This window comes from Glycine soja, chromosome 5, assembly GCF_004193775.1.
Source record: "Glycine soja cultivar W05 chromosome 5, ASM419377v2, whole genome shotgun sequence".
Lineage (NCBI taxonomy): Eukaryota > Viridiplantae > Streptophyta > Magnoliopsida > Fabales > Fabaceae > Glycine > Glycine soja.
In genome coordinates this window covers 25,855,555-25,865,891 of record NC_041006.1, presented here as the reverse complement: position 1 = coordinate 25,865,891, position 10,337 = coordinate 25,855,555, and the positions used below count along the sequence as shown (strand labels likewise).

General features: G+C 32.7%; 1 long non-coding RNA gene across 1 annotated transcript; it reads left to right on the top strand.

Annotated features, from left to right (window-relative positions):
- Nucleotides 1–580: 580 nt before the first annotated feature.
- On the top strand, nucleotides 581–2,034 carry LOC114411491. Its single transcript, XR_003666468.1, has 3 exons — nucleotides 581–756; nucleotides 1,034–1,108; nucleotides 1,540–2,034. It is a non-coding gene; the product is annotated as an uncharacterized LOC114411491 (long non-coding RNA).
- The last annotated feature ends 8,303 nt before the right edge of the window (nucleotides 2,035–10,337 follow it).

The following is a 10,337-nucleotide window of genomic DNA, read 5'->3' as shown; positions in this document are numbered from 1 at the left end:
CTCTAAAACTACATCCTTGGAATCAGAGTGAAGATTGAAAATCAGGCTAAACAGAGTTTTCTTCATTCTCGAAAGTCAAAACTTTCCCCTCATTTTCATTCTTCTTTCAAGTATCATCATCCTTCACTCTTTTCTTCTAATAAACTCTCTATTTTTGTTTCTTGAAGGAATTAGGGTTTTTATTTTCTTCTTCTTTTTGTTTCGTTTTGGTAATTAATCTGATAACCAATGATTTTCTTTGGTTTCATGCGCTAGAAGTGTTTGATTAGGTTTACATGTCATGACATTTTTTTTTTGGCTGGTAAACTTTTTAGACTTGTGTGGTTGATAATCGCTGTTTGTATTTGGTTGTTGTTTGATGTTTTATGGTTTTTAAGGTTCCTATAATTAATTCCATACTAATGGTTTTGGTTCCTCATATTTTTCGTTCTTGTTAATCATCATGTGTCCTCAATCTTCAAAACTTCCATTGTTAAGAGAGAGATTGCACATAGAAAACATGAAAATGATCATAGTCCTAACCTATAAAAGCTCTAACCGTGTGTTCTTCCGAAGCATGTAAGCGGTGTGGTGTGGTGACTCTCGTGGTTTCCAATGTAGCTTTTCATCATTCAATCTAAGGTTGTCGAAACGTTACACAAAATTTCTCATCTGCTCGCATTTATTATGTGATTATTACTATTAGCACTTGTTTATCCTTTTGTTTCAGGCACACACAGACCATCAAGTCATCTTTCTAGTCTTCTGATAACTATGGTATGTTGACCTGCTACTTTTGAATTTTTTGTGCTATAATTTTAATTCTTCAAACAACAATAATAAGAACAATTCTAAATTTGAATGGATTGGGACTTGGTTCGTTTTAATCCAAACTTGATCAGTGTCACTGATTGGCTTGATAGAGTATCCGACCATGCCTTGGAACGTAACTATCCAAGTGTTGGACAATTTTTTTCTTTTGATCGTGATAATTTTATTGCTCCTAGTTTTTCTGTTAACATTTTTTCCCTTTTTGCTTTTAAAAAAAAATCAGGCGTATTATAGAGATGATCAATATGCAACCTTTGAACAGTTTTATCGTTGTTACCCTTTTTCCTTCATTGAGAAGGTACGATCACTGATTTATCCTGATGCCTATAATATTTATAATAACTTCCTTTGCTAATCCTCAGTTTCTTTCAGAGGAAACAAAAGAAAAGGTGAGAGAATTTTGAAATTTGAATTTTAGAGAAAAAAATTCTCTTCTATTATCCTTATTTTCTTTCTTGTCATCCAAACATGTCATAAAAAATTTCTATTCACAAAGTCAACATATTCCTTGGGATTTATATTTGTACATGTGTTAAGCATCCATTGATAAAGGGATTTGCTCTATGGTCACTGGCTATAGATTGCTGACTATACTAGTTTATGAGTGACATTGCAGCATCCTTTACATGCATACAAATTTGGGCTCAACACTCTCTTTAAAAAAAGAAAAGTGTTTACATCTGCACATGATTATTCTTAAACTGATTCCTTGTCCTCTTGATTATGCAGCCAGATCTGGAAAAAGGTGATAAAAGTATGTACCAACAGCTTACATTTTACTTCTTTGATTCAAAACATTTATGAAACTTTGATATCTTGTTTTTGCCTATAGAATTTCTTATGACAATTTTTGTTGCCTTTAGTTATCATGACAAATCTTCCATACTAATGTGAAGCAATGGAAGTAACAGCTGCTCCAGTGCCTTATGTCCAAGAAATTGCAAAGGCATTGACCATAGTGCCTGAGCGTTATGTTCGACCAGTTCATGAACATCCTATATTATCTAACTCTACACCTTTACCTGAAATTCCTGTCATTGACTTGAGCAAATTGTTGTCTCAAGACCATAAGGAGCATGAACTCGAGAGGCTTCACTATGCATGCAAAGAATGGGGTTTCTTTCAGGTTTGTCATAAATAAATAGAACATGGCTAGATAAAATTTTGTACTACTATATTGGATATAGACATAATATGTGTTACTTTTTAGTTTATATAGGTCAAACTAAGGACTTTGATCATGAATTTGGTTTTTAAATTTTATGTATGATTTAGTCTATTGTTTTTAAGAATTTTTCATGTTTCTTTAATAAAATGCTAAATTTATATGTTTCTTACTTTTAAAGTTCGTGATCAAATTTATAAATATAAAAATACAATGATCTTAAACATGTTTAACTAAAAGTACAGGTCTGAAGAAATATGTTTTGCCAGGATGATTTACTTATTACTCATGTTGTAATGTTTTAGCTAATATCATGCGCAAATTAACCATGATTACAACTAATTAATCAGGGAGTGGACTCTTCATTGGTGGAAAAAGTGAAGAGAGGTGCTCAAGGATTATTCGATCTTACAATGGAAGAGAAGAAAAAGTTTGGGCAGAGAGAAGGAGAAGCTGAGGGATATGGTCAACTCTTCATGGTTTTAGAGGAACAGAAGTTAAAGAGTGGGCATATTTGTTTTTCATGTTCACTTTGTCACCAAATAAGAAAAGATGGACTGTGGATTCCAGTTAAACCCCTCCCCAATGCTTTCATCATAAACCTTGGTGACATGTTGGAGGTAATTAATCCTCTTTTTTTTTACAATCTATTAGCTTGATAAAATAAGTTTTTTTAACCATGTTATTAGTGCAAAATATCTATTGACTTTGTCAATGAATAATTTTTGCTTGAAAACATTTCATGTCTCCCCTCTTAACTAGGTTTTTTTATCTATAAGTCTCGATCCTAAGATCTTAGTTCAACTACTCATTAATTCATAAAACAGTTTAAATTAGAGAAAATATTTTTTTTCTAATGTTTTCAATTCTTACAAACAGTGATTAATTTGTTCTTACCTTATCAACTAATTAATTTGCTAGGTGATGAGTAATGGAATCTACCAAAGCATAGAGCACGGGGCAACAGTTAACTCAGAGAAAGAGAGACTTTCCATAGCCACATTTTATAGCACTGCTATAGATGCAATTATATGTCTAGCACCAAGCTTTGTAACTCCAAAAACACCAGCAATGTTCAAACCAATCAGCGTGGGAGATTACTTCAAAGGATACCTTGCACAAGAAATTTGCGGGAAATATTTCCTTGTGACACTTACAAGAAATCAAGTAAGTTAAATGTTTCTGGAAATTATATTTATTGCTGGACATCCTTGTTTACTAAATGTGTCCATGTATATTGCTTCTTGAAGTTGAATTCACCAAGTTTGAGGTGGTTGCAACATTCAGACAGCTTTAATCCTTATTCATCATGGTGAGTCGTTATGGAATGAGAAGAACTTATTCATAGGGTGTGTTGATGTCCTTCTAAGCAAGAAGGGTATAGACGAGGCAATTGAAGCTGGGAAAAGAATTAGCAGCATTCCTTCTGAAGCTGGAGTTTATGCCTATACTAGGGTATGCTGTTTATAGCCCTTTTAAGACCCTTTCTTTTTTTGATGAAATGTTTAACAATAGATATTATTTGTTTGGAAGGCTGCAATGGTACTTGCAGACCTCTACCAATAGATTGAATAGAACATAAAAATGGTTTTGCTTGTGAAATTATTTGTCACGTGCCTCTATGTGCTATGTTATTACTTATATGATTGTTATTGATGATTGTTGTTGTTATGTGTTCTTCTTGTTAAACTAAGAAAGTTTCGTGAATTTCATGAATTTCTTTGTATATAGAGTGCATAACATGAGACTCTTATGCAGTAAAAAAAACATGAGACTCTTATAGTCTTATTATAATTATGATAAATGGGAATTTAAAATCTAGAATATTAAATGAACAAAACTGGACACTCTTTATACAACATCAATTAATAAACAAATATTAGTTCTATGATCATCTTAGTTTCTTAAGCAATTAGCCAAGCTATCTAGAGGAAGCTCCCTTCAACTTCTTTGCAACAGGAAACTCCCTCTTTTTATATTCAAGGGTAGTTAGCTATGGGCAAGCTTTGCCTTGCTGAAGGGAAGCTAGCTAAGCATTATATTCCTCTGTTTGTACAGGTTAGGCCTATGGCTTTGACTGTTTATGTTATATCTCATGGACTGTGATATTTTTCTCACCTCTCCTAATCAAAATATATTATGTTTCAAAATATGCAGGAGCTTGAAGAGAGCAAATTTGCAGCTCTTCAAAATATGCGAGAAAACCAAGGTCTTGATAAAGGGAATATGGCTGAAATTGATGGCTATCAAAACTTGTTTAGTTTGATGAAATAGAGGTTTCTGAGTTTCAAGAACCCAAAATATATGTAAGAGTCTGGTTGTACATTTTTTTAGCTTTGCAAAAATTTATTTCTTCTTGTTAGTATAGAGTCTTATAAGCTATATTTCTTCTAGACAAAAAAGAGTTGGAGCATTTTCAAGCCCTTGCTGAAGCTCAATTTCCAAAGGTGATAACATATTTACCTAGTCCATTTGGCATTTAATTTATTTGTTTCTAAATTGCTCACTCTTTTTTTCATGAATAATTTATAAAACATCATATTTTAGCTTAATTTATTGGTTTGGCATTTAATTTATTTGTTCCTAAACTGCTCACTCTTTTTTTCATGAATAATCTATAAAACATCATATTTTAGCTTAATTTATTGGTTATGGTGGTCTTTAACTGATAAATCCAAGTATAGTTTATGGTAATTGTTTATGCAAACTAGGGGAATAACCGATGTTGTTAGTGCCAGTTAACGATGTTATTAGTGCCAGTTAACATCGGTTATTTAAATAATCGATGTTGTTAGTGCCAGTTAACATCAATTATTTAAATAATCGATGTTGATATGTAAATTTATAACTTTCTTTTTTCAAAATTCTTATCATATAATATCGGTTATTTAAATAACTGATGTTGTATTTATTAGTTAACATCAGTTTTGAAAAACCAATGTTAATGATATTACTTTAACATCGGTACTTTCAACATCGATTAATAACCGATGTTGAAAGTCTTAAATAACCGATGTAAAAACCTTATTTCCTAGTAGTGACTTGAGATACCTTATGAAAAATAAGCTACTAAAATAAGCTTATGTATCAAACAAGTTTATTTTAGTAAAATGAGTTTATAAGCTCCTCAAAGGTCTTACCAAACATAGCATTCATCTTTGATTTTTTGTTTGAAAAAATAATAATTTGTATATCTTTGGAATATTTGATCATTTTTAATTAAATTTTTAAATTATTTTTGTTTCAATTGAGTCTCATAACTTGTATTAACTTTTTAATTAGGTCTTTGTTGGAACCTAATTAAAAAACAAACACAAGTTTATGGACTCAATTAAGAAAAATAGTTCAAGGACCTATTTAAAAATGATTAATAATTCAAAGATTCAATTAAAAATTGTCAAGTCTCTTCAAGTCAGTATTTTCACCTCAATAGAGTAAGATTACTAAGTTTAGAATCTATAGAGGTAAAAATAGTAGCTTGCAGCGATAAAAACACTGACATATATAGACTTTGCTACTTTTAACTAGGTTCTTTAACTATTGCAGTTTTTAAATGAGTTCTTATGTTTTTTTAAATAGGGTCCCTACACTTGTATATCAAATTTCACAAAATTTGACAGAGAAAATAAAAATATTATGGGAGAAGGAAAAAAATGTGATCCTAACTAAATTATCCTTTATGCGATGTTGTGAAATAAGTGAGAATTTATACCATAACATCATTATCTTATGATAATAGTAGCAACGATGGTGGGTGATATGTTTTTATTTATTTAAAAAGTAAATTTGAATTGGCAAATTTAAATTATTTGTAAATATTAGAACCGCTTATTATTATGAATGATTAGGGTGTACATATTTTTTGGGTTTCCATGATATTGATATAAAGTATTGACTAGTTTTGTCAATAACGGCTAGAAAATCTAACTAACCATTTATAGTGGGGTCTTCCTTTTTAACATTATTTTTTTCATTCACCTGGACTCAACACATGAAACCTTTTTTAAGGGATTTGAGCTCAATTTCACTCGGACGAACAACATGGTGGTAAATGTGCACACTTAGAACTGTCAAAATGAGCTTGGCTTGATGGGTTAGGGCATGCACAAAAATTATAGGTCTGGTTTTCAATCGACCCTATTTTGGCCCAATATTATTTAATTTTTTTTTCCTTTTAAATGTATATAATTTAGGTAAAAAGAAAAACAAAATGGATAAATTTGGGTCAACTCAATGGGCCAATGAGTTAGGCTAGGCCATAAAAGTGCAACTCATATGGAATACGACTTGGGCCAGGCCAAGTGATTTAATGCTTGGCCAAATTTATCTAGCTAGGTTGAACCACCCACTTTGGCAACTCTATGGACACTTTATCCTCTAAAATATATAGGTGGCACTTTAGAAAAACTCAATCCCTTATTATATTATTGAACTATGGAGTATATATTTATGGCTTAAAAAAATGAAAAAATTCTAAAAATTTATTTCTTTTATCTCTTATTTCTTTCATTTCACCCTTTTATGTAACTAAACAATTGAAATTAAATTTCTCTATTTCTTTTTATCTAATTTTATCAAGGCTTAAATATATTTTTGGTTTCTAATAAATATCCATTTTTTTTGTTTGGTCCCTAATAATTTTTTCCTTCGGATCAGGTCCTTAATATTTGAAATTTTTTGTCTTAGATCTCTATCATTAGTCGAGATCTGTTAACTACCTACGTGGTCGTTAACTGGCCACACAGACATGCTATGTGTGATGCCACGTGTAATCTTTTTCTGACCGAGATTACATGTGGAAAAAAGTTTTTTTTATACAAAAAGTAAAAAATGATGTCGTTTTGCATGTTAAAAAATTTCTTTTTTTTTCTCTATTAAGAAAACTATATCACCCCATTACTCATGCAATGATGTTGTCCCTGTAACCAACACTCACACCCTTTAGTCTTGTAGCCACAACGAAGCTTAGAGCAGTGAGCAGTGAGTAGTGAGCATGGCTATCGTCACAGAAGAATAGAGCAACCCACACACTCACACTCACAAATTCCACCACCAAGCCCAACAACAACCCTTCTCTTTCTGGTTCTACTGCACCCTCTCTATCTTCCTCCTCGCTTTCTTCTTCATCTTCACCTCCTCCACCCTCTCCCCCCAAGACTCCAAAACCTGGTTCCTTACCCCTTCCCTCCCCTTTCTGTCACCACTATTCCAACGACCACACCATCAAGGTCCAAACGCACCATCAAGGGTTCCTTCACTTGTTGCACAAGAAAGACGATTCGAGGTTCCAAAACAGCGACGTCGAAGAAAAGAAGCCTCTGCCGTTGTAGTCGAGGTTTCAACTATTGTTTCTATTTTTCTCTAAAAAAATAGATCTTTGAAATGTTAGGGTTTTTCATAAAGAATGGTTTTTTTTTCAAATGCATTGATGTTTTCAGGTTTATGCTGCAGTTATTTGGTTCAAGATTCCCAAATTTCAGGATTTTGGGGGTTTCTTTTATTGAGGAAGTATTTATGCATTGTATAGCTCTAGATTCTGAAGCCTTGAACTTTTTAATGTTAAAAATGATGCAATTTTAGTTTGACTTATGTTTTAGGGTTGTGTTTTATAGTGCAAGATAAGATTTCTGATTTTGAGATGAAGCTGATGGACATTGACAGTGAGCACCTTGGGATTCAAGAGGCATATCATGTCATGCCATTGTTAAGATGCCATCCTCTGAGTTTGCTAAGATTTGCAAGGATCTCAGTAGTATTGGTGACACTAGTAATTTTTTTTTTTGCTTCTCTATTTCAGTGGTTCGTTAATGTTTGATTGCTTTGTTGAGAAATTTATGTTGATAAATGTTGGGTGTATTGTTGTGTATGTTGAAGTTTTCATTTTGATTACTAAGGAAGGTGTAAAGTTTTCCACCAAAGGAGACATTGGAACTACCAATATAGTTTGCAAGCAGAATAATTTTGTGGACAAGGTGAGATATTGTTTTCCTTCTCATTATTTCTGTACCACTTGTGATTTTTTAGCTTAATAGTCAATTATTGAATTGCATAGTGGTGGACTTTTTTACATGGTTGTAATTTTTGGTTAATGTTACAGCCTGAAGAAGCTATTGTCATTGAGATGAATGAGCCATTGTCCAACACAATTACCATTAGTCTGTCAAATGAGCCGCCATTTGTAGTTGAGTACAAGATTGCTAAGATGGGTTATGTGCGGTTCTATTTGGCTCTCAGGATAAAAGAGGATGAAAAAGATACGAAACCTCAAGTTTAATCTACCTATTAGATGTTCGGTTAGGATATTAGGATTTTAATGCCTTTTGAACTTGTAATTTTCATTATAAATCTTCCGTTGAAGATATTTTAACCTTGTAAGCAACAAATTGGCATTTTGTGGATTTCTTAGATGTGTATTGGTTCCCTGCCGCCTTATTTTCCTCCAAATTTATTGTTTAGAACAATGCGAAACAATTGGTGTGCATTTTTATTGTTGATGCATTTTTATTTTTGTGAACTAGAACAACTTCATAACAAAATATTGCATGTAAGCAAAAACCTTGAGTTAACCATATAATAGTCTTGCTTCTACATTTGATATGGATATTTTCACTTAAAAGATTCATACATTTCTTCTTTGAAAAAAAAAAAGAAAGCTAACTTCATATGTTAATCCTTGGGAGAAGATGATACTAAATTTTGATCAATCAACAATAGGGTGGAAAAGGAAATGAGAGGTAGTAAAGTTGAAAATACCTCAAAGAAAAAAAAGCAAAGAATAAAAGTTGAATAAACCATCCATCTGAGCCAATTTTCAAGCTGAAGTTAGAGTAATCAATGCCCATATACATAAGGTTTCTTTATAAACGATCAACATGAAGAGAAAAAAAAAAGAAAAACATTGATTAAAAGAAAATAAAACGCAGACTTGTCATACACACATTTAGCGAAAACCCCTCAAAGCTTTTGAGTTGCCATCTACCACAAGCAACGTGCTATTTTATTTTATTTTTAAAAAATAATTTAATTCATTTAAGTTGTTCTAAAGCAGAACCTGAAAAAATTGAAAACCCTAGAAAAAACAAAGAAGCAATTTTGTGATACCCTATAAACCCAGAAGAACAAAAATCAAGAAAACTCAGAGAAAAATCAAAGCAAGTCCAAGAAGAAGAAGAAGAAACGAAAAAATAAGTAAAAGGGTGTTCCCGAGAAATGAAAAAGAAAAGATCTTTTTGTTTTTAGGTTGTGGGAATTGAAGGTGAGAATGAAGAATGGATAGGTGCTGGTGTTGGATTAGGGGTGTGGAGTTGAATGAAGACCCAAGTATTTGTGTGTGTCCACAACAACATCACCATGTGTCCCATCTCATGTTTATGTTTATAATACCAAAAATACACCAAGCTTAGTTGCAATGAGGCTCCGCAACATGATCGTGGTGACCACGACCATGAACGTGGCGACGCCGAACAACAAGGTCGTCGCACTACAGGGGCTCATATTGCTGCACCTGCCTCTATTCGACGACAAAATAGAGAAACAAAAGGGAGGAGAGAGAATGCAGGATCAAGGAAAACAAAGTTGAAGGAAAACGACATCATTTTTTACTTTTCTTTTTTTTAAAAAAAACTTTTTTTCACGTGTAATCTCGGTTAAACAAAGATTACACGTGACATGCTTGCGTGCCAGTCACGCAGGCAGTTAACGGATCTCAGACAAAAATTTTCAAATATTAGAGACTATCCGAAGAAAAAAATTTATTAGAAACCAAATGAAAAAAAAATCTCAAGAGCCAAAAACATATTTAAGTATTTTATCAATAATACAAATTTCCACTTCAATTATACTTTCATTTCTATTATTTGTTTTTTTTCCTAGTTTTAATGATGGCTTCAATGGTGCACATTGTTCCATGCGGTCTATGGTGCACCATTGTCAATAGCCAATAGATTAATTGAAGTGCACTAACTTATATTGGATTTCTCACATCTGATCCGCTCTCCTCTCTCATTCTTCCAACGAAGGCGATTTTCGGTGCCAACGCCAAAATTTTCCCCTCCTATTCTCTTCCTCTTCTCCTTCTTCCTTTACGTACCACTTCACGATTTTTCATCCTTTCCCCTCTTTGCTTTCTGATTTGTAGGTGACTTGTGTGTGGTTGTTGGGATTTATCGATCTAGCGCTAAGATGGTTCCATGGTTGTGGACCTTAATGTTTGTACCCACAACCAACTTGGTGGTGCCCTTGTGTTCCAAAGTTTGAATTCCACCATGCCTTTGTTGCGTTCTTCACTAAGTACATCCCTAACAAAATCTTAGCGGAGCATTTGCATATCTGTGCTTGAAATTTTATATTTTTAAAATTTTCC